At 33.8% G+C, this 26,324-nt stretch overlaps 1 protein-coding gene across 2 annotated transcripts in view; it reads left to right on the top strand.

Moving 5' to 3' along the window:
• Positions 1-26,324, top strand: part of DACH1 (dachshund family transcription factor 1) — a 432,209-nt gene that overhangs the window by 329,020 nt on the left and 76,865 nt on the right. The gene's annotated exons all lie outside the window — the stretch shown is intronic.

Genomic DNA, 26,324 nt, shown 5'->3' with positions numbered 1-26,324 from the left:
AACTGGGCAAGTAGTACCTGGTAAATAAACAAAAAGTCTGTTAGAATTTATTAGCAAAGAGACAGTGCATAGCAAAAGATTCAAGGTGTGGTAGGAGAGGATAATGCAGTAATCCACGGCTTAGTAGAAGCCAGACTATCACATTTTGGTGCTGAATCCCATCTGCTTTCTGGAGCATCCGATTGACCGATCCATCCAAGGGACATGGAAACGTCTTGAAGTCACAGAGAACAAGGCAGGGAAGGTAGACAGATCTGGAGAAGCCTGATAGAAATCATAATTCACTACATTGCAAGCTCAGTGAACATGAAGTTAGGTTTGTGTTATTTACAACCAGATCTTCAGTGTTTGTCATAATGACTGGTGCACTGTAGTGTGTTGAATAAATGAGTAAATGATTTATTTGATCAGTTGTCATTTGGTCTAAGTAATAGCACCAAAAAAGAAGAATACAATTCCAAGAAACATTTGTGGAAGGACATGGAGTAGTTTCATAGTCATCATTTCATACCTTTAAATAAGTCACTGTAAATGGTTTCTTTTACAGCATTCTTACGAAGTTATCATTTGTAGAAAAGCAAGTGAGTTTGTATATTTGCATTTATTTATTTATTTATTTATTTATTTATTTATTTATTTATTTATTTATTTATCAAACAATTTGTGATTGCTGACCATGTGGCGAGCAATGTGTTTGTTGCTGAGAATTCAGAAATGGATTTTAAATGGAGGACTTAAGACATAGTTACAATTTTAAGACGTACTAATGAGAAGCTTTTGAATAAGGGTGATGATCCTAAGGGACAAATATATAGGAGTTATTAAGAAATGCTGTATTTCTTCTTTGCCTAAATCGTAAAGTCTATTAAAAAATGGCCACGTGTCTCAAGGCTTAGCTTTTCCTTTCCACTTTAATGGCCATGATGAATACACAGGAAGACTTTCATTTCAGCTCATCTATAATCACACAAAAGGTGTAGTTCTCCACCTCCAGCCAGATTGAGAATTGTCATAGGCAATCATGGGCATTGCTTTACTGGTGACAGTGAGAGATGCAGCAAATCTCTATCCTGTTAAGAGATGTTATGGTATTGCCTCTCATGATAAGGGGAAAGAGTGGTATCTCTTAGGGACTTTTAGTGGAAATATTCTGTTTAAACCTCAAACTGAGGATACAATATCTTTCTGAATTTTGCTATTATTCACCAATAGGATGGAAGACTGAACATGACCTGTGCCATAAATTAAGTCTTGTTGTCAAGGGGAAAATGTTTGAAGACAAAAATTTTTGTTTTAACAAAACAAAAACTTTTGTTGTTACTTTAAGCTAAGTATTTTGATTGTTTAGTTCACATGGTCTTTACTAGGATCCAGTTTGAAGAAAGAAAACAAGCATTGGGTTCTAAATCTATTAAAGACTCTGGTCTGTGTAGTGATTCCGGTGTATCCTCCAAACTACTGCGAGACAAAAGGCAACAGAATTAAAATTTGCTTTTGTGGCTTTTAAGTTTCTGATGGTGAACTTAAGCTCTTCAGACCTCAGCACAATCACATTTCATGCTGTGATTCCCAGCTTACAAATAATAGTCAAGTTTAGGAGAAGAGCAGAAGGAGAGAGAAGTCTATTCCAATAATATTGAACACAGCCTCATTTTTATCATTAATTTCTATTCCGTAAGCATCTGCAATCTTTTATTTCATACACGTTTTATTCTGCTGTAATCGTTGTTATTCTAAGAGACTTCCTAGGCTTGGAATATTTGCTAATCATAGAAATAGCTGAGATTTTAATCCTCCCCAAATGCCCATTTATTTTCCAACTTGAACCTTACTGTTGGCTTCAGATAGTCAAACTCTAGACTTCCTTCTTAGAGGTAGACTGGCTTATGATTGTTGTTTTTTCTCTTTGGTGCATAGAAGGTACAGTGAGAAACTCTATAAAGTTAGAGTATGGAGTTTGTCTTTTCTCTTTGCAGAAAAACATCTTACAACAGTCATGTATGACAGGCTCATGGACTGAACACTGTCAGTGTTTCAAGAATCATGGTAATGGATGGGGATGAGATAAACCTATTCTCATTTAGTTTAGACAGACCTCTGAAGAGATACTTATTTATGAGAGAAGAATTTTAAGAGGGTAGTTTGGAATCATGAAAATGACATCATCAATAGTCAATAGGAAACTGTCGATAAATGTATTTCGCTGTTTCTTGCAATTATTTACAACTAATAAATAATTAGTGCAATTTAAATTCTCTACCGCCAAATGAGGAAACTTATAGCGCATATGAAATGAACTCAGAGGATTAAAGATAGGCTATATTTTCTCATTTTCATACAACAGGTCTTGTACAATTACACATTTTTTTTATACCTCATGTATAGTTTTACAATTTCTAATGGGGAAAAAAGGAACTGGGCAAAGATCAGTGATTTTTTTCCATAAATGTCAATAACTTTTTAAAAGGATATTAAACTAAAGGACAGTAAAAGCTTTAAAAACTGTGCATAGGAGACTGTTAAAAACTGAGAACAAACTGAGGGTTGATGGGGGGTGGGAGGGAGGAGAGGGTGGGTGATGGGTATTGAAGAGGGCACCTTTTGGGATGAGCACTGGGTGTTGTATGGAAACCAATGTGACAATAAATTTCGTATATAAAAAATAAAAAAAAATAAACCCCCCCAAAAAACTGTGCAATACTGCAATGACTTATTTTCATAACCCATAGAATCAATATTATTAAAGTCAGTTGCAAAGCAAATTTCTCAGTGTATATTTTCTTTACATAACAAAATTTTAACTCTTAACAACATAGAGAAATATCACTGATATTCCAAGCAAAAATGTTATGCTTTTACATTGTTTCCATTTAATTATATCAGACCTCTGTTTACTGACAGCAAATAATTCACATGGTGTTATCAATAATAATACAATGTAAAATGCTATAAATAAGCTAGTATATAGATAACAAAATCTATAAAATATGTAAACAAATTGCAAACCCAGTATGCTTCTTTAAAGAATTAATTCACATCTTAAATAGCCAATAATGCATTTGTTTTCTTTGTTATTTTCCAACAGTTACCTTTTTATTGAAGGTATTGTATAGTTTATTTGTGTTTTAAATGTGAAGGTAAACAATGTCAGGGTTTTTTTTTAATCATAATCATTAAGAGAAATTAAGTCAGGCATAAAAGAATGTTTAAGAGCTAGTAAAAAGTTCTTCCAGGAAACCATAAAAATACTTCTTTGAGTAACTGATACTTAGAATCACCTAAGGAAGCAATCTAACTTTGTTTAAAATAGTATTGATTAGTAAATCTTGTGCACCTAGTTGCAAATAATTCTATGGTAAAATTTCTACGGAACCATCAAATATCAGTTTTAAAAAATAAAATTATCAGTGAACTTCATTATCTTCAAATATTTGCATCATAATTTTTACTTATAACTTATGAAAATCTTTGTAGGAAAATAAGGTAGTTCATGATTACAGAAAATTGTTTCCTACATTATGAAAAATTCTCTGAAAAGTAATAATTTTTATTTAACAAAAAATAAGGAACGTGACATTTCCTTTATAACGTATGTATTAACAGGGTATGTGTGTAAAGAAAGGGTTTATGGGATTAATAGGTAACCAGTTATGAAGATTTTTCCTTATGGTGGTATTCATTTAAATAATGTCTTGAAAAAAATCTTCTAATTTTAGCTTAGGCAATATTCTAGAACTTCATTAGTGTGTTTGCTAAATATGATATTTTTACGGTAGACCAACTATCCTAATTTGTGTAACATAAATTCAAATAAAACCAAAGCTTACAAGTTGCTGTAATGTCCATAGCTCTATAAGATTCCAAAACGACTTTTTATTGCATCGTAAGAATTATGATGTTATATAGAATGAAAGCACCATAAAAAATCTGGATTTTTTTTGATATGTAGTATCAGTTCCATTTATTAATGATAGTTACGGTGATATATGCTTCTGCGATAACCCACATATAATATCTGTCCCAAGAATGACATGACCAAAGGCATTTGTAATTATATTTACTTCTGAAAGATTATGGTTTATAGTTAAAACAAAAGAGGCATCCTGTCATTTTCTAAACCCGTTAAATGTGACAGAATCTATTTTTCTGCCAACTTGTGAGGACCAGGCAGAGAGCAAATTTGCTGTGGTCAGCTAAGTGTAACCACTGAGCAGGAAAGTGAATTTAATAATGCATTATTGTTCTTCACTGAAGGTGAACTGTTACAGTGCCTTTGTTATAGCAGACTTTGCCTCTGCTTAGGTTTCCAGATGCTGTGTAGATTACCTGATTAAAATCTCTAATGCATGATAAAATGTACCAGGTATACTTTTATATTAACATAAATGCATCCATTTTAAGGCCGTAATACTGAATCTAATTGGAAATATTTTCCAATTAGATTGCCTTGTGAATTCGTATTATAAATAAGCATTTGCTATATAGTGTAGAAAAAATGACATGGAAGCAGAAATTCATAAAGATTCATAAGATTTTCTAAGAGTTTACAAAATTTTGCAGGTTGTACCCTTCAATTAACCAAACATATTATAGGTTCATGGTTAAGAATCAAGCAAGTTAATTCTGAAGTCATTTCTCAAAGACTTGTCTTTTTCTAGTGAGTGTTTCGAAGCAGATATTTCTTATAATTCATAACTGAAAGGGCGCACACAACCTAATCTTTGGCGTCACTGCTGAACTTTATGGTAAAGGGGCGAAGAAAAGCATTTTTCTGAATATCAGGAGCACCCATCAATGAATATCACTACGGGCCATAGAACATGCAAGTTCAAGAGGCAGGAGGCAACTAAGAGTTTAATAAAAAAAAAACAGTAATAATAATAACAGCTAGACCTATGTGAGAATGTTTTTATAGAACAGTGAATGAGAAAATCATTTCTACCATTTCTTTCCTCTTAACAAATCGACCTGTGTATGTCAGAACCATGGCAATTTCAGCTGCATCTGCACTTGGATATATAGATATTAAACAGTTTAATTTGATTCAGCAGAATATAAAATAAAATATAATCAACTCTGCAATACTGGGGAAAGAGAAATGAATTATAGTGTGATAGCAAACATAAATATCTAATTACTGCCTAAAATAATTTAAACTCTTTAATTACTCTGCTGACAATGTTAGTCTCTCCTTTAAAAGAAAAAAAAGTTACACAAAATTGAAATGCAAGGAATACATGTTTTACTTGACCCTGAAATCTTGATTAAAAATAAAAGCAGAGACCTCTGTAAGATAAGTGCCAAATATTTGATACTGAAGTCACTTTTAAAGATGATTTTAGGGGCGGCTGGGTAGCTTAGTCAGTTCAGCATCTGGCTCTTTATTCCAGCTCAGGTCATGACCTCAAAGTTTGTGAGATCCAGCCCAGAGTAGGGCTCTGTGCTGACATTGTGGGCCTGCTCCGGATTCTGTCTCCCTTTCTCTCTGCCCCTCCCCCACTCACACTCTGTTTCTCTTTCAAAATAAATAAATATTAAAAAATATAAAGATGTTTTTAAACACTGGGTAACTATTGCTTGTACTTCCTAAAGATCTTCAGAAACTCCTTCAAGTTGATGTTCAGTGCTCCCCTGAGGAAATTCATGTGAAGGTTTGAGTATTTAAACCTGTTGATTTTATTAACACTTGAGGTTACATTTTTTTCAACAGATCTAGTGTTAAAGAAATGATCCACATGAATCCAGTTTTTTCAGGATTCATCTTCATGGGTACCTCCTCTCTTGTTAGATTTTTAGTAGCACATTTACTCTATTTGGACATTAGAGAGCTTTATGGCCCACTGTAGGGTTTATGGCTGGTCTTCTGGAATTACACTGCTCCTATTATTTAGTAACATCAGAGAACTAAAAGCTACCATAGTAAGAAAAATAATACTTCTATTCCTTCCAAACCTAGTTGCACTGTTCTTTAATTATGTCAACCTAACTTACTGTAGGAATTATGTCATTATGTGTAAACGAAGAGTCAGTGTTTGCCTGAGTTCACAGTCTCTTAGCTGTGCTCTCCCTAATCCTTTTCCTCAGAATTTTTATATATATAGGGAAGACCTTTCAAGGTTTCATTTACTAGTCCTGCTTCTTCAAATACAACAAATAAAGTCACTTTCACATGAAGTGGTTCTCCTTCGAGGAAAACAAACAAAACAATACAAAACAAAAAACTCATAGTACTACACTCATGTATCACCTTCCTAATGAAATGATGAAATTGGAGATGGCTTTTAGACATCTCATCTTATAAGTTCAAATAATTATCTTTTTTGAACCTAATATTATTTTAATACCTTCCATTCTCTAGCCATGAAAAACAATCGACTAGAAATGTTTAAAAGCAGTGGCCTGGGGTGGGGCATATAGCTTTAAAGGTCAAGAAACAATAGTGTAATGTGAGTTCCAGTTTATGGGTGATTATGTTTGCAGGTCCAGAGAAGTAGGAAAGGGTTCAGTGAAAATTCAGAGGCTGGTATATCTCTGATGCATAAAATGAGTCGCATTTTTGTGGGTTATATTTAAACTCATAAGGAAAATGTCAGTATTGCTCATGTATTTATGATTTCAGTAGAAAGAACTTAATGGGAAAGAATAAATGTATATATATACATATATATCTCAAATATACAAATATTTACTTTTCTATGCATTTCTAGAAAACAGCAAATGTTTATTGAGCAGCTACTCTGGATCAAACATCGTACCAGATATTGGAGATACAGGGCATTTCATGGAGCACAGTTTCTAGACTTTAAGCCTTGCTGCTTGCAAGAACTCATATTTTCCAAGCCAATGGCTTTGGGGGAATATTCTCTTTGTGCATTCCCCCATGTGCTTCTCTCTCCATCTCTCCTTTCTCCTCAACCATGGCTCCCTCCCGTCCACAGACCAGTGATCCCTGTCTCCCCTCCACACATCCTACCTTCTTTGATGTGGCCTTTTCTCTTCCTTTAGTTGTGAAGTTTGTTCTGTCAGTCTTGGGGTCAATTTCGGGGTATTTAGGATGACTTGATAGTTATCTAGTTGTGTTCATGGGAGGAGACAAGCCCAGGGTCCCCCTACTTCACCACCATCTTCCCTTTCTTTCAAGGAGAACAATTTCTAATAAGAAAAACAAACATGAGGCAAAAGTAAAGTGTAGTGTGATAAATCTATTATGGTATATTCAAGGTGGCATCAAAAAAAGAATAAAAGAGCCGTTGAAGACTTTATTTTTGTATAGAACTGGACATTGTGATAACGGATATTTTGGAAATTTCTTTTTTTTCTCCCTCCTCCCTCTTTTTTCCCTTTCTTTTTACCAATAAATATTCACTGAAGCCTGAGGACCAGGCATGGTGCCAGCTTCTGGGGGAAAAGAGTTGAAAGAGATTGACAAAGTCCTGCTCTCATGGAGCTATATTCTCATCAGACAGATCTATAATAAACAAGTAAACAATAAATTGGGAAGCTAACACATGAAGGAATATTAGATGGTATTTTGGACTATAAGCAATACCTAATGGGATAATGTGATAGGAATAGGGCACAGCATCACAAGGCAGTCCCGAGAGGCCTCTCTGGGGTGATATCTGAACTAATGACTTAATGACAGGGCAAGGGCTAGCAGCCATGGGAAGTCCAGGAGTTGTAGGGAAGACATTTTAGGCAAAGGGACCAGCAGGTTCTCAGGGCGGAAGCAGAACAAGCCTGACATGAAACCTGGTGGCTGGATCATAAAGATTAAGGTAGACAAAAGTGTAAGGAGTCATGAAGGTAGAGAGGGACTAAATCATGGTGGTCTTTGTATTCTGTGATGAGAAGTTTGTAGTGTGTGAACATCCACTGAAGATTTAAACCAGGTAATGACAGAGGTGCTTGGCTGGCTCAGGTGGTAGAATGCATGACTCTTGATCTTAGGGTTGTAAGTTCAAGCCTCATGTTGGGTACAGAGATTACTTAAAAACAAAAGCTTAAAAAAAAAGAGACAGAATGATGTAATTCTATTTGGCTTGTGTGTTGCAAATATATAATTGGGTAGGGAATCAAAATTGAGGAAGAAACTAGTTAAGTGGCAATTAGATAGTAGAGGTGGAAATGATGGTGGCTTTGACTAGAGTGTTGGCAATTAAATGAAGAGAAATAGATTGTTTAGAGTGGTGCTAATGGATTTGCCGTTGCAGACAAGGGTGATAGAAAAAGGGGAATCAGTGTGTCTTACACTGATGTGTGAGCTATTTGTGAAGTCCACCCTGGTTATCATTTTCAGTCCACCATGCAGTTGAACCACCATACAGGCAAAGCACCCAAAGTGTTTGTTGAATGAATGCCATGTTGTAATGCTTAAACTTTATGACAAATGAAGTTGGTCACACCATTACAATAAAGGTAAAACACTTACATTTGTAACCACTTAGCAGAAACTGCATTCAAGGTACAGTTACTGAGAAGTGTCTTTCTTTTCACCATATGCTGTGTTTCCTAGAGCACACTGCCTCTAGGTAAGTAGTCTTCTGAGTATTCACAATAAGCCCTAGTGTTTTGAGAGGAGAGGATGTCTCAAGAATAGATTGAAAAGAGATCACAGTGTTTCATAGACTAATCCTTTAACCTGGATCTTTAGGGATGAAATTTCGCTTGCAAAAAGATTTTTCCTGCTAAAAATATTGGAAACCAATGAGCAAATTATATATATATGTGTAATAAAACACATATATAAAATATTTATCATATATATAAATGATATATTTTTTCATTTATAATTTTAAGTGTTTTAAATTGTGACATTTCTGAATGCATTTCTGACTTTTTAAAAGTTACCTAAATTAGACTCCCAGTTGTACTATTTTAAGGGATGTTTAGTTGCATCTGTATTTGTTAAATTTTTACTAGAATAAAGTTTAGGAGGAGTAAATCAATACATTCCTCTTAATCACTTACATGTGAATGAGAGCAAATAAAATTCTTTATCAAACAAAACAAATAGTTTTACAAATAGGCATTAGTCCTTCAAACAAAAATACTATATGTTTACCATTTTCTACCCCAATTTGGTGCAGAATTTTCTTTCACTCTTTTCTTCCCAAAGAAACCAGCCAACAAACTAAAACGTAAGCATTTAAATGCATGTTTTCCATTTAGTTTAGTCAACTGGGGAGAAAACATTAATCCATTGTTCAAGACACTTTTTCAACAAATCTTAAGGTATCTTTTTGAATCTTCAGAATATTTATACAAATATTTTCCATTGTCATAAAATTGCACAAACATTTAATGTATTTGGGGAAATTATCAGAGATATATAAAGTGAAGATTAGTGATCTTGACTTCAATAAAGTAAATAAAGTCTGCATGAATAAGTTAAAATCTGCATGAATAAGTTAAGCCATGCAAGTGTTCATTACACTTTGCCTGTTTATTTTCACGCAAAGTATACTCTGCATCAAGGCACTGACTTGGTGAAAAAAAGATATTCATCTGATGTAATTTTAACCTTTTTTAACGCACAGAACCTCTTAAAGAATTTACCATGTATGTAAAATAAGGCAAATTTACTGTGTTCCTTTCCATATGAAATTTTCCAAATCTCATTATTTCATCAAAATTTGATAATCACTTTCTCTCCTTTATTTTTGATTATTTAGTTAATAAAAGCATTCCAGGTTGCAATAAAAAGTATTACTAATATGTTATTTGGAGGTTCTTAAGCTCATGACAAACCATTTGGAAGTCTTAATTTTTGTAAAGAAAATTTACATCTTTGTGCCCATTATTATGTGTATAAGGTCTAAAAATACAACCAAATGTCTATAAGAAAACTTCTTTAAAGTTTTCTTATATTAGGGCACCTGGCTGGCTCAGCCAGTAGAGCACGTGACTAGATCTCAGGGTTTTGAGTTCAAGCCCCATGTTGGACATGGAGACAACTTAATTTAAAAAAAAATAAAAGAATAAAGAATAAAATGTTTTCTTATACTAAATTGGTCCACTGATAGATGAATGAATAAAGAAGTTGTGAGATAGATTAGGTAGCTAGATAGCTAGACAGATACAGATATAGATACAAATATAGATATAGATATATAAATTATAGATACAAATATAGATATAGATATATAAATTATAGATATATAGTTAGGGCCTTATGCTGAGTGAAGTAAGTCAGACAGGAAGACAAGTACCACATCATTTCTCTAATGTATAGAATCAAAAAGGAAAGAAGGAAGGGAGGGAGGGAAGGAGGAAGGGAAGGAGGGAAGAAGGGAGGGAAGGAAGGATAGAAGGAAGGAAGGAAGGAAAGAAGGAAGGGAGGAAGGAAGGAAAATTAGTTCATACATACAGAGAGTAATAGATTGGTGATTGCCAGAGGCAGGGAAAGGGGATGGGGGTGGGAGAAATGGGAAATGAGTGAAAGGAGCATAAATTTATTTCTAAAAAATAAATAAATAAATAAAAACCTCTTTAATGTTTTCTTAGGCTAAATTTTATTCATTTTTTTCTTATACTAATTTTTATGTATCATGCATTATACATTATTATGTCTGTTATAATAAAAATATTAATATATTGATAATGGTAAGCTTGGTTTTCTAAATATTACTATTATTTTTAAATGTTTATTTATTTTTGAGAGAGAGAGAAAGAGCGAGGGAGGAGAAAAGAGAGAGAGAACAGTGAGAATCCCAAGCAGGCTCCACTCTGTCAGCACAGAGCCTCACGTGGGGCCCAAACTCACGAACTGTGAGATCATCACCTGAGCCAAAATCAAGAGACAAGGCACTTAACTGACTGAGCTACACAGGCACCCCATGTTTCCTAAATGTTATTTTCCTACATTGTAAACTTTACTAAATTACATAAAACATTTACACTTAGGCTGTACTAGTTGATAGTAACGTAATGATGCTCAGATATCTAAAGTGTTGTTCTGGGAGCTGGGGAGTCAAAATTCCTTTTCCAAGCTTGTTATTCCTCATGTCTTTAGATGAAAAAAAATATCTAGAATTTATCTGGATGATTTATCTAAAATTTCAAAAGCATTATAGTATATATACTATTAAAATGAGTTATAACTTTAATATTTTTATAATATTATATGTGGAATTATGTATGGAATTTACAGTTTTTATTATCATAAACATTACTTTATCTTCAATCATCCCCGCCTCTTTCAGAAGATTTTTTCCTAATCTAAGATTTAGAATATTATTTTATATTTTCATATTAAAATCTGGACACTTTCTTCATTTCTTTTGTTTCTCACATAGTTGCAATTCCTAATTCCTGACTTTGAGGACCATCAAAAACTGTTCACTCCTTAGAAGCTAAAATATCTGATGTTGATATTTTGGTTAATTTTACAAGTAGAACTTCAAAGAACTTGAATTTTTTTTCCTTTATTATTTATATTCTTCAGGTAATAAATAGTACTTAGTGATTCCAAATCTTCAGCAAAGTAAGTATACAGGTAAATTAACAAGGATAGTTAGATTTTAGATCTTATAAACAAGTACCTGTTTGTTGATTTTGTTTGTTTGTTTGTTTGTTTGTATTGTTTTAAGATCTGGTCCTTTTTTGCTGTGGATATTTGTATTCTTCTTTCAACTTATGTGCTCTGTGTTTAGTATACTTTCAGTCTACCAAGAAAGTAAACAATAATAAAAATGTAAATCAACATCAAAAATGTTGCATTGCATTGAGAGAACATTTCAACGATTTTTTACCAGTTGTTCATTTTCCCCTGTCAGATGTTGAAATCTTTTACTACCCCTCATATTGCACAAAAATGCAGGCCTACTGATACTGTCTTCTTGTAGCTAAGCTGTGAAGAAGTCAAAATTTCATTTTGTAAAGGCAGTTATTATGAAGTGTGCCGCAGCCCTAGGTTATTGGTCCTTACTTAGCAGACCCAAAGATAAGATGTCTAATTTCCTGACCAAGCTTCTAGTGTGTTTATGTGAGTCTCTCTGTCAGTGCCACTGGAGGTGGGGTGGGGAGAAAACAGAAAGGGTTCTTGTTGAAAGACCAGTGAAAAATATGCAGGCTGATGCGCTTCGTCTTCAGCACTCTTTTATTCTGGATGCCAACACATTTTGTACAATGTTTGAGAGAGAGGAGAGCAAGAGACAGATGACCGAATAAGTACATAGACGCAGAGAATTTCCTAGTACTAAACAGAGAGAAAAGTCAAACTTCTTCTTGTATAAAATATTGAAAAATGTCGGAAAGAAAGACAGTGGCATATTAGAATTTAATATAAGCTTCACGTAATTATGGCCAAGTTTATATAATGATTTCCATGTTACAGTGCTTAGGCCTAACTTAAAGCATCGAGGAATAGTGGGCAAATAAGCGGTGGAGTTTTCTCTGAACAGATTCAAGTTTCACTATCACATTTCTTTTTCTTTTCTCATGCCGATTTTTAGATTTGACAAAGAAAGAATTACATATGAGACGTTTTTTATGCCCTTGAAAGTTGACCTCCAAATGGACTGATGAGGGAAATAGAGGAAAAATTCTGAAAAACAATCTTACAAAACATGGTTTGAAAAGCTTTCCATTATACACTAACCATTTTAAACTTTAAAAAATTAATGTTTATTTATTTTTAAGAGAAAGAGAGAGAGAGAGCAAGGGAGGGGTAGGGAGAGGGACAGAGGATCAGAAACAGGCTCCATATGCTGATAGCTGAGAGCCCGAAGTGGGGTTTGAACTCACAAACTGTGAGATCATGATCTGAGCTGGTCAGAGGCTTAACCAACTGAGCCACCCAGGAGCTCTGTACTAACCATTTTAAAATGTTATTAATAATTGCTTTTTGTATTTTTTCAAAAAAAAATTTAAACAAAATTTCCAGCAAGTCCCTCTAAAAACAGTGGTTTACTGGTGAAAAGTAGTTTATTTTGAAACATGTTGTTTGTAATTGGATAAAAATATCCCCCGGTGCTTCTTGGGTTCACGTGTCACTAATTTTTTTAAATATCCTGTGTCCCATATGCAGGAAAATGTGGTATATTATTTGAAATTAGGCATAACCTGAAAATTTCATTTGACTCCTAAAAATAAAATTAATGGAGAAATATATTCATATATAACTTGTTATCATCACATGTATCCCGATTTTTTTAAGATACTAAAGCAAATCAAAATGGAAGAGATAATTAGAACTTGTCATCGATTATTAAGACACAAGTTCTTTTTCTTGAAGCTGTTATTATTCTCATGATTCAGTCAGTTACAGAAATTGGAAATAAGTCAATGAGTATTTACGAAATGCCTACTATAAACCAGGAATCTTTAAGCATATGAATACAGTAGATCTTTTCTTTTTCATTCAGTTCTCCTCAATAGCTCATTCTTTTCATAATAGCACAAACTTTTTATGATCAACGGTGAGGGATAGATAGATTAGTTTTACTTTGGTAAAGATTTTCCAATTACTTCTCTGAAGTGATGTTGGAGAAACCCTTCTAGATTGCTTTTGGTGGAACAGTTTAACATGTAAATAGTTAAATGCTAAAATGTGGGGTATGAATATCTGAAAAATTAATCTGGTCTATAAATTTTATATTTTCTTTACTCTTTTTCCTCTCTCCCCAGTGTTTCTAAAATTAAAACAAATTCTTAGACAGAAATGAGATATATCTTTTTCTCAAACTGTCTTGCAGTGTTAGATTTTAATACTATATTCTAGTAATGCAATATGTTTTAAAACCCCAAAGAACTATTGTCAACTAAATTGTCTTTCCAAAATGATAAAAATCTAAAGGCTTAACAATTTTCAGTGCTCAAACAATTTTCAGTGCTCAAACTTTATCATTATTTTGTTATCACAGGACTTATAAAAAGTAATTCACTAATATGACTAGCTTATTTTCTGCTTTCTGAATGAATGAGGAAAATGAACATTGTAATAACAGCAAGAGTTCATTGAATACCTACTATGTGCCAGAGTATGCATTTAAATTTATGTTAATATGGCTATGGTTCTTTCTCAAAAAAACTCTATAAAATATATTACTATATTCATTTTAAGAGTGATACCTAAAAACTCAGTGTGATGGGACAGGCATTTCAAAGAGCCTTTGTTTTCCATCTTATCATGCTGTTTTGAGTACAACATCTCTGAGAACAAACAAGCACACAAAATGACAATGTTTATAACAAAATTACCTAAAACCATTAAATTTAGAAATTTAACTCATTTTCCCATAACGTTAGCTTTGCATTTATGTATCGGGGGCTGTTTTTTTTTAAGTCATTCCTTTCTTTGTATGTTTTAGTATTTCAAGAGTTAATAGGCCGAGTTTTATTTCTGAGCTCATAAAAATAAATAAATAAATAAGTAAATTGATGGTCTCATTATACAAGTTGAATTTATTAGACAGAGTTTTACTTTGTGCTTTTCATTTAAGGTTACTGAATTTCAGGGGCTCCTGGGTGGCTCAGTGGGTTTAGCGTCCAACTTTGGCTCAGGTCATGATCTTGCGGTTTGTGAGTTTGGACCCCACATCGGGCTCTCTGCTGTCAGTGTGGAGCCCTCTTTGGAACCTCTGTCTCCCTCTCTCTCTACCCCTTTCCCACTCACATATGCATGTACTATCTCTCTCTCTCTCTCTCTCTCTCTCTCTCTCTCTCTCTCTCTCTCTGTCTTGCTCAAAAATAAATAAACATTAAAAAGGAACTTACATAAAAGGTTACTGAGTTTCAGAATTCATTCTAGATGTCTTCAGCCATAGTTTTATAAACTCTTTGTGAATTAGCATTTGACTTTTTCTTCCAATCCCAAGTGTTTCTGCAAAGACAAATATATGTTCTTTGTAAAGTTATAAGTTCCTCCCTAGCACTTTCTTCATTAGAAACCTGCGAATACAGTGTATATGAAATTCAGTTATATTCTGATATGAGTGAATTTAACAATTTATATCTCTACATACATAATAAATATAGCATAAAATCCAAATAAAACTTATAATTAAACTACATAATTCTTCCTGAAAAGCTAGAAGTACTTCTTTCCTAATAATTATCAAACATAATTACCTTATTTTTGTTATTGTTATTATATCTATATTTTTTTCTAACTTACTTTACACCTCCTACCATCTCCATCTGTCCTCCCCACTCGTGTTGATCATAGGGAACGAATAAAACCTAGAAATGATAATCTAAAGCCAGCCTAGAAATATCTTGAGAAATTCTTTCTTTTTTTTTCTTTTATTCACATGGAGATGAAATGAAAATTATTTTTATATATGAAATATATGAGTTAAGTCTTTATCTTGTTATGTTTACCTCCTCAATAAATATTTATTGAATATCCCTCATTTGACTTACTGCGATGTCAAAGTATTAATTTCTAATATTAAGGATTTGGCTTTTTTTAACTACAATATGAATAGGAAGTATGATTTGCTTGTCCTCTCTTTTCTCTTTCCTCTACGAAGTAATTAGAGATCCATAACTTAACAAGAGAAAACAGAAGACATGAGACTGAGAAGGTGGCTCCAGTAGGCAACCTAGAGACAAGTGACTTGATGAAGGGACTTCAAGCTCACCTCCTCCCCTTTGAGCTTCTCTGCCAACTGTTTTTTCTTCCCTAGAAAGATGTTGTAACCTCTTGTAAAAGTTTAAGTAACTTTAAAAAAAATCTATTTGACTTCCTGTAAAGAATGTAGGACAACCTTCAGATATTATTAAAGAAGAAAATATGTTTTAAATCAATGTTCCACGTGAGTTAGAAAATCATAGAATAAACAAAGATACATAGGAGCAATGGTCAAAACTTGTTTGTCCCTTTCTGCAAGTCCATATCATGAACTAGAATTGATAATGTAGCACTAGGAGAATTTTCTTCATTGTTGCAGACCCTTCTCTAAACAGTAAAATAAGTAACACTAATTTTTCCTCATTGTTCCAAGGTATAAGGATCCAAAAACCATTATGTGTTTTCACTGACTGTGTTGTGTGACTTATTCAAACTTTTACTACTTCATTGTTTCCATCTTTCCATTGTTTTGTATTTATCTCATATAATATGCTTTAATTATATTTCAAAGATCTTTCAAGAAAATCTGCACAGAGAAAGAGCCAACGTAATGCAAATATTGTTCTTTACTACCTAATTTGACAGAAAAGATCTGTATATGGATCTTTTTCTTTGAGTATTTATAAATTGGAGTTTATTGATGGATCCTAATTGCTTACCATCTAATGGCCATTTTGCTAAAATATTGGACGGCAAGTTTTGTTTTCCAAAATGTTTGCTTTCTTCAATATGAATTAGTTAATTTGGATCTTTGGAAAGAATCTAAAATAATTTATAAATTTTTTTAAGGTTTATTTATTTTTGAGGCAGAGAGAGACAGAGCATGAACGGGGGAGGGTCAGAGAGAGGGAGACACAGAATCTGAAACAGGCTCCAGGCTCTGAGCTGTCAGCACAGAGCCTGACGCGGGGCTCGAACTCACGGACCGCAAAATCATGACCTGAACTGAAGTCGGATGCTTAACCGACTGAGCCACCCAGGCGCCCCAAGAATCCAAAATATTTATAAGCAGAATGCAGACTGTTTGAAACTGGATAATCTCAATTAATATGTTTAAAGAGTCATGATTGACTCAATTTGCATTTAAAATGAGTGGCGATATACAGATGCAGGTAGATTATACCCTTTGACCAAATTATATATCAAAGGTTTCTGAAATCTTAGTAATATTTTCTAAAGTCATTTTCCTGCAGCAAAGCATAGGAGAGAGAACACAGACCTGAAGGCAGGTGGATCTGGTTCTAAACCCCAACTGCCTCACTTATGAGTGGTACAGTAATACACCAATGGAAATATCCAAATCAAATATTGTTTGCAGCACTGAGTGAAATCACCTAACAATAAAATTAGTATAGCTCTTGGCACACAATGAATACTTTATTTATTCTTCACTCTCTATTTCCATATTCCCACTCTTCTGTGGTAAGCATATACATTTCTGTTATCATTATCTATTATAATAAAAGGTCTCTTAGCTGTATGGTTGCCAATTAATAAGATTCACTACATGTGAGACTGTAAGAATTTACATGCTATGGGAATGACACTAATTTAACTTTTTTTTTTTAAATATTAGTATCAAGAGCTACCATTTATAGAACATTGAGCATGGGAAACTTAGTTCCCTACAACATCTCTAATCCTCACAATGACTTGCAAAGTGGATATTATTATCCTTACTTTACAGATGAGGCTCTGGGAGGTTAAATGACTTGTTCAGGTTGACACAACTATCCTGCAGGGAAACTGGAATTGAAATCAAGCATTATGTTTCTAAAACCTGCCTTTTCAGAAATAATATTACGCATTGAAGGAAGGCCATACCACACAGTTGATGAATTAACATAAATAGGAATGATTGATTTGAATTCTAAATTCCAGTCCCCTCCTTACCTGAATCTATTCACTTTATTTTTGTGTATTTAAAATACTCCCTGGTACAATTTTTGAGTTGCTCTATTCAATTTGCTCATGTTCCTATGCTGGAATGAACTCTGTATCAGAACTGAGTTTTGGGAAATACATCAGCATATTTCTGTCTTTTTGTGCTTAATCTCCTTGAAAACTTTAATTGAAGTGTTGTGTTATTCTTTCTCATGAAATTTTTTATCAGCTTTACAATTTATAATGCCTACATTCACAAAGACTTAATGGTAAACTGTATCTACATTCTAATACTTGAATCATTGTTTGCCATATAATTGATGTGTATCATCTTGAATCATTTGATTATATGCATAAGAGCTAAGGGATCTTTTAAAAAATTTTACCGAATGCAGTTCAAAGACCTTAATCTTTTTTGTCCTTAGTAACTTCTATCTTCATGTCATTTGTTTTCGTTTTTACTACCTTCTTTGTCCAGAAAAATAAGTAAAAGCCAATGTTGCTTTTGAAATGGAAAAATTGTTTCAAATCATTGGCAAAGCTTAATGACTTCTGACTGCTGAGATATGTTAATTTAAGCCAGACCAAATGTTCCTCAGCTGCAAATATTTGGTGTTGTTCACTGGGAACTGGCAAGATTTATGAGGGCCCAGTGGCAAAGACTCTGTGCTCACAAGCCTCTCATTGTAATTGTTTCCCGTATTCAATGATGAAGGACTATTAAAGAAGAAAAAAATCAACTTTTCAGGGACTAGTCACTTAGACTCAAATTAGATGCTATTTCACCTTTGATTTGCTATGGCATCCTCATGCCATCTGAGTTATCAAAGTCTTTTCAACTTTTCTACCTCAGTTCCAAGAAAATATAATTGGTGACTTTTCAAGGTGTTTTGAAGTGGAAAAGAAAAAAAAAAAAGAAAATGATTTGGTTTCAGAATTTGTAACTATACATACTTAATTTAGCTTATATTTTTAAAACATAATTAATATCTTACTTAATTACAAGATATTTAAATTATTTTATCAGGTATGTGTAATGCAAATATATACACTTACATTACTACAATACTACTTTAACATCTTACCGTCTCTTTACAAATTAGTTGAGTGATGCATGTAATAGTAACCAAAAATATTTTAATCTTCTATATTGATGAATTTATAGTAAATGGGTTTTATGAATGTGGTTGAAAGCAAGTAACATTCCCCAAAAAAGAAATAGTGTTAAATACACATGCATATTTATTTATAATTATTAAATGGCTATTTACTGTTTAGAAGTATGAATGAAAGAGAGTGTTCTAAAAATCTCATGAAACTATCTCACAGATGTTAATAACAGATCTAATACCAGATGAATATAATAGTCAAAGTTTAAGCTTCCCGTGGAAGGGTTGAGCCTTAGGCATATTTTAAACCTGAAAGTAATAGCCAGCCCCAGAAGACTTCACTGAGAAGACAAGATTTTGATTCAAAGGAAGTCTTAAATGTCTGACAAGAATGGCCAACAAATAGCTTTGTAATAGTAGTACAAACCACCCTGTTCTTCCATAGCAGCAAATGTTTATTTTGTGTATTGCTTGTAATAGTCATTAAACGTGTTTATTTTACAGGGTAAAACAATACTTCCTACAAGCCCATTGCATTAAACCTAAGTCACAATCTAACCTATATAGGCTGCTTTACTATGTGTCAGGCACTATTTAAAGTTGATGTGTACCAACTTGCTTAGTTCTAAAATGACTTTTGGAGATAGATGATATTAGTATTTATCCCATTGTACAGATTAAGAAATGCATGTGCAGGCAGCATGTGGAGTCAGTATTTGTGATCTTAAACTGAATCTGATACTACTTTTCAACATAGGTTATCTTTTGGGAACCATATCGCCAATTATTTGCTTCCTTGATGATATGATAAGAAAATGGAACTGCTAATGATGAGAAAAAAGACCTTATTTATTCAAGTGTTTGTTCACATATTCTGAAATTTTATCCATATAAAGAAGGACTCAGTTAGTATAATATAGAGTGCTTGAAAGGATGAGTGTGTTTGCATTTTTCTTGTGTTTTAGCATGTAGTATCACAAGACTGGCTTGTATTGTTAAAAGGGTCAGCCTCTGCATTATTCCATATTGAACTCCTTAATTATGTATCTCTGTATAATAAAAGGAAAAGTGCTGACAGAATACAGAAGAAAAATCTAAATTCTTTTCTTGCAACAAATGTGACACAGATTGTATAAAGCAATATTTTTGCCCTTGAAATGGTTAGAAGTATTGACATTCTGTCCACTAAATTGTCAGCTTGTCTTTAAGGTTAGAGCTTCTAAGTTCTTAGCATTTAACAGACTGACATTGATCTCTTGGTTCTTCAAACTTGTATACCACCAGCAAGCGGGACTTGATTTTGAAGCAGGGCATTTAAAATGTTGCCCTTGATGATGATATCTCATAATTTCCATCTGTTATTTTAGGATCTTTGCACCAAATTTCCAACCTTTAAATGTGATTCCAAATATACTATTAATCTTAGAGGTTTTGATAACCTCAATGTTAGAAAATGTCTTAGGTCTTAGACAATTAAGTGGATAACAAGATACAGATACAAAAGCAAAAGGAAGTAACCAATGGCTTCCAGTCTGACATATACTTCAGAAACCATCTGTATAAGGATGTTCGTGTTGCTCATTATTATCACTTCGTTTTGAGTACTTAGGCAGTCATCATGCCTTCCATAACTTCCAAATTCTGGAAGTATTTCCAAGAAGAAAAATGGCAGACTTTTATTCATTACTTTTTAAGTAAAATGTATCAATAAGAAAAATAATTTATAGGATTTTGAATAATATTTATTAATTCTTGGCAGCCGGACTTTCCAGATAATATTTTCATTGTTCCATTAATTGGTTAAGGAATCACAACAAGAAATGGCGGTGGAATTTTTTTTTTTTAAAGATTTCTTTGACTCTCTCCACCCACAGGCTCTGAGCAAGGCTGTAAATAGTCCATTTTTGTTAATGAAGCTTCCCTCATACAGCTGGGATTGTTTAATATTTTACGAGTGTTACTTTGTTTTGCTCTCAACGATCTCAGGCAGTTAAGGATTTATGAATCGTGTTTTTCTCAGCCCATCTGCGGTTTCCTATCTTCCCTGGCCTTGAGAATATGTTTAAATTTATTAAAGCGAAGCAAAGGCTCATTATTTCAAAGGAGAGCCAAAGTGACACAGTGAATTGGTTATTAATGGAAAGGCACTGCCATAGGGCGATTGAAATTTAATGATATCCTACAAGAAAAAAATGAGGGTGTCACTTTCCAAAAAGTCATGCTAAATGCCAGCCTTTTTAAGGTCCTGCCGCTAATTTTATGCCTGCGCACAGTAATGTTTTCAAAAGCGTTTAGGAAACACGGACCAGTGACTGTACTGATTATCCTTTTCACCTTCGCGCCTGTTCCAAATGGGTTTGTGCAGTGAGCGATTTAATCTCTAAATATAGGGAACGTTAAAAAAAAATAACATTGCTGTTTTTCACAAGCTAAGGGCCTTTTGCAATCCTCCAGAGATGGACTTGCAAATATGCTATCTACATATGCTCTCAGTAAGCTCTCAAACTGGCGGATCACCAAAAAAGAAAAGAAAAAAAATCAATCCCTTAATTTTTATTTCTGTCATTCAAAAGATGTTTTAATGTCATAGTCGATAAACTATATGTATTAATATTCAGATAACATTCCATTTGAGCTACAAAATAGGACGTGGGGTAATTTTAAGTTTTCCTTATTTAACTTGGGCTCTTTATTGAATTACATTGTTAAAGTACCAAAATACCACTTCTTTATTTCACCCCATTTAATGCAAACCAGAGACATCTATCTATTAGCAAGAACACTGTTGATATATTGAACCATTCCTTTTAGAGTTACTGACTCAGTGATTTCCTGTATTAATTGAAATACCCATAAATAATTTGTAAAGTTATTTCAGATTTTTCTAGAAAAAAATTGTTGACATGAAATATACCAATCAGGCTTCAGGATACTCGATTGTATTGCATAAGGATTCTTGACCGTGTGCTTTACCTTTTAGAGTTTTCGTTTAATTTGAATTATCCTGCCCCATGTAGTAATTGTGGTCCTAACATTTTGCCTCTGTATCTCTTTCAAATATGTTATTGCTGTTTGAAGAGGGTTGACTGGGTACATTCCTAAAAATGGCACCATTTAGATTTAGGGTTCTTGTTCAATTAGACTTGAGATTTAGCAACTTAAGCAACACATCAATTACATGAAGAAAATATGAACACTTTTCATGCAGGAACAGCAATGGGTCCAGTTTTGATGCAGCTTTACTTACTACTGCTGAATATAAACTAAAATGTAAATGGTGCATTTGACAGGCACTGTAGTAACATATAATTTTCTCATACTGCATATGGTAATATTAAATTGTCTACTGGTGGCAAACATACTTCTGGATGTAGAATAGTATGAGTTATTTTCCCTGTTTTATAGCAAAGTATATTATTCAAGAATTCCTGAAATTAATTTTTAAAAATTAAATTTATACCCAATTCAAAATGACGTTAACAAGATTTTATAACTTGTGATCACACATTGGGGAACTTTTCATTTATTCCAGGTCAGAGTGTGAATCTGAATAGATGAGAAAAATGTTCATATCTAAGAGACGGTAATGCGTCTTAGAGGAGAAAAATCACTTGGAGGAGGGTGTCAAGGATCCACAATTTAAGTTTCTCTGGGTCCTTTCCTTCCTCTCCTATAACAGAAACTTATCATTCCATAATCTTCGTAACAAAGACATAAACGCTTCAGCTACATATATTTTGATTGTTTCACGACAGTTTACTGGAGGCTGAGGAATGACAGATTTCTTCATTGTCTTTTTGCCAAAATTTGTCCTTTAAGTCATTTTTGTTGACTGCCCCTTTTAGCAGCTCACCTCACAATGAGAGAGAAGACAATTAATGGGAGGGTGATTTATCACTGCCAAAAACTGTCAAGGACTTCAGTTGTAGCTAGAGAAAAAGCAATTTCACATTATGGCATTTCATTCTGAATACGTTGTATTTACAGCTCACAGTTTTATTTTCAGAGCCTATTATCAGGTGAAACAGTTGCATCTGAAATGTTGTTTGTGACATAGGTGACCTGTTAGGATTTGATAAGTATTTACGCCAGAGCACAAGGGGCTCACACATCTGCTGTTGGCAGAAGCAATGGAAAAAAATAACCTGGAAATGAGGCGTTTGATTTTTCTGGTTCCTACACTCGAGCATCTGTTGCTATAATTAAGTGGCATTCAGTAATTGCAGAGCAATGGTGAAATAAACATATGCATTCTTGCCAGCTTTTAGGATTTGGTGTCCTTACAGTAGGAGAGACAAGCAAAGTGACTTCAATAAGAACAAAGGGTTTTGTAGCAAAGTTTAACAGTTAACTTTTAGGTAGAAAAGAAAAAAAATTCAGGTCAATCAGCAAACAATTTCATCAGCAAGTGAAATAGTATATAGTTTTAGAATAAGGAAGTCCCTGCCACATTCAACCTTTGGAATGAACTTTTCATCCGTAAGACTATCAAATGGGCTAAACATCGTAAGTTATATCATGGAGGAATAAAAGAATAATAAAATATGGTTATTACTGATCTTAATGGTACTGTGCCATGAAAAAGAGATTACAGTGAATTTCATTTAATAAGCTAAAGATTTTACATATTTATTTGGTAAGTTATAAGACATCAATATATTTGCTTTGGATCTTGATTTTTGAAAGGAATAAGGTGCATTATCTGGGGCCAAAGTGGTACTCTCATCAAAATAGTTAGAAAGTGATTTTCAAGAAGGGGGCAAGTAGTGGGAAGGGCCATAGGGGAACTAGAGGCACTTTTTTGAATTACAGTCCATAAGCCTCACTCCCGTTCTCTAGGTGCTTCTAAGATTTGTAGTTCCATGTGAAGGTACCGGTTTGGAAAAGCTCCCAGGATGTCTCCCAGGGTGTTCTTGTCCTCACGTACTTTGTAGGCATGTCTTGCCTGTGAAACAAATAATTATTTATATTAGCAGATCTTGATAGTGCCCTGCTTCTGAATACTGTATACGTTGACCACAATTCTATGGTCAATATGCTTTATGTTCCATTCGTTATTTGGAACAATCCAGCTTCTTCCACACAGTAGAACAATTTGAATTTGGTTGTTACACTGTAGTAGCTTGCAGTTTCCTGGAAATGTCACATGATAAATTCTATTGTGCTATAAATACCAACAAAACAATGACTTTTGAAATGAGAAGAAAATGTGAACTTTAAGCTCTCTTGAAATTAAAGTATTAACATTTTTTAAGCTTTAAATGGATTTTGTTGTTATTAATAAGGACAGTATGGTGGCGAAGTGCTAAACTAAGTTTAAGTGAGAGACTCTTCCTCTGCAGACCATTGGAGAGGGGAGGTGGGGTTAAATATCCTGTAGAAGCTGATCACATGTGATTTGGCATTTTTATCTGCTACTTTGGCATCAGGTGATTACTTAACTTTCTGGGTGAAGAAAAACATGAGGAGTCAACCATGAAGAGATGAAAATGATGGATTATGGCTTCAGAATGTCAACAAATGTTGTGTCTGCTTACAAGAGAGCCTATATAAACAATAGTTTTCCTTGAGTTTGAAAGATTAAAAGATTATCATTGAGCTTTTTTCCCCCAAGAGGAGGCTTCAAAGTGTGTTTTAAAATAGGTTTAATATTTTTAATTCTCATTGAACTTGTATTAGATACAAATGAGATTTAAAGCTATAATAAATCTGCATGCATTTATATACCTATATCTATTATCTAATCTATATATATCTATATTCAGATTCATATATATATTAAATATGGGAGAGTCATAACCTGTTTTAGAAAAAAAAAAAGAAACAATAGTATCATTTCTGCCCACCCATTTGTTTGCAAAAGACTTACTAATCCCAGCAAACTTTTACATAGTACATCCTATATGCCAAGTATTGTTCTCAATACTAAAGGTATAATAACTTGGCCCTCATGGCAACTTTTATGGATTACTATTATTTTTTTATTATTTAAAAAAATTGTTTAACATTTATTTATTTTTTGAGAGACAGAGACAGAGTGTGAGCAGGGGAGGGGCAGAGAGAGAGGGAGTCATAGAATCCGAAGCAGGCTTCAGACTCAGAGCTGTCAGCACAGATCCCAACGTGGGACTCAAACTCACAAACTGCGAGATCATGACCTGAGCCGAAGTCAGACGCTTAACTGACTGAGCCACCCAGACGCTTCTGTGGAGATTATTATTATCTCCATTTTACAGAGGAGATGAATAAGACGGGGTCCCAGGTCACGTGGCTAGTGGGTAGCTGACAGGTCTGGGGACTGAGTCCCATCAGTTTCCCTCCAGAGTTCATGCTCCTAACACGATGCCATTTATTTAACAGAATGACTAAGACAGACATGTTCCCTGGACCCATATAGCCAGAGCTTGGAAATGACTTAGCTTCAATGTATACATGCTTCACAAGTGGGGAAGAGAGTATGTGTATATACCCCACTCGTAAAAATATCTTTTTTTGCCTGAATACATGCTTGCCAATTTACCTCTTTACCGAACCAACTCCTCCAATGTTATATTATTGGGATAAATGCTATAATACTGATTTTAATTTTCTCTCCTTACTTCAAATGAATGGATCTCTGTAGTTTTATATGCTTCCTTGTGTTAGAGACAAACTCCTATTATTTCAATTTCCTTTTAAGTCTGATTGTCTTCCTTGGATGAACTATTCCCTGATACATGTTCTCTGATTTTATATATAATTGTTTAACATAATTTTTCTGTATATATCATCCAATCTTTATATATTTTAAACTAGTTATTTTTTGTTACAATCAATCTTGTATTCCTACCATTTTCTTCTTTTGTGTATATTTGTACTAGATTTCTGAAGCCTTGTTCACTTGTCCTTTCAATCTTATGTATAATTACCTACTTTAATTTTCCCTCAAAATTCTTTTTTCTTTCACCTTCCCTAAATTCTTGTTTACACTTTTGGGGATAAGCTTCAACTTATCTCTGTGTTTTCCACCTACGGGACAGTTTTTTCCTCTGGGGCCTCATAAGCTTGTGCTGTGATGGCACGGCATTATCACATATAATCCTAACAATACTCTTCTGCAATTGGTACTATTTTATCTACATTCTAATGATGATGAAATGGAGGTTAGAGAGGATTCATAGTTGATTGAGATTCAGAGCTTGAGGATGACATAATCAGGAAGAAACCCGATTGCCTTCCTCTCGTGTCTTTTCTCTCTAAATTGCCTTACCATACCTTTAACGTTATTTCAATTTATTGCTAAAATCCTTTCCTTTCCTTTCCTTTCCTTTCCTTTCCTTTCCTTTCCTTTCCTTTCCTTTCCTTTCCTTCCCTTTTCTTTCCTTCCCTTTTCTTTCCTTTCCTTTCCTTTCCTTTCCTTTCCTTTCCTTTTCTTTCCTTTCCTTTCCTTTCCTTTCCTTTCCTTTCCTTTCCTTTCCTTTCCTTTCCTTGTCTTTTCTTTTCTTTCCTTCCCTTTTCTTTCCTTTTCTTTCCTTTCCTTTTCTTTTCTTTCTTTCTTTCTTTCTGAGGGAAAGAGTGAGAGAGGGGCAGAGGGAGAAGGAGAGAGAGAATCTTAAGCAGGCTCCGTGAGGCCTGATGCAGGCAGGGCTCAATCTCATAACCGTGAGATTGAAACTTGAGCCAAAATTAAGAGTTGGACGCTTAACCAACTGAGCCACCCAGGCACCTCACTGAAATCCTTTTATTAATGGAAATATTATGAATGATAAATAATG

Source organism: Felis catus, chromosome A1 (assembly GCF_018350175.1).
Source record: "Felis catus isolate Fca126 chromosome A1, F.catus_Fca126_mat1.0, whole genome shotgun sequence".
NCBI classification, from domain to species: domain Eukaryota; kingdom Metazoa; phylum Chordata; class Mammalia; order Carnivora; family Felidae; genus Felis; species Felis catus.
The sequence above is the reverse complement of the archived record's forward strand: the minus strand, read 5'-3'. Positions and strand labels throughout refer to the sequence as shown.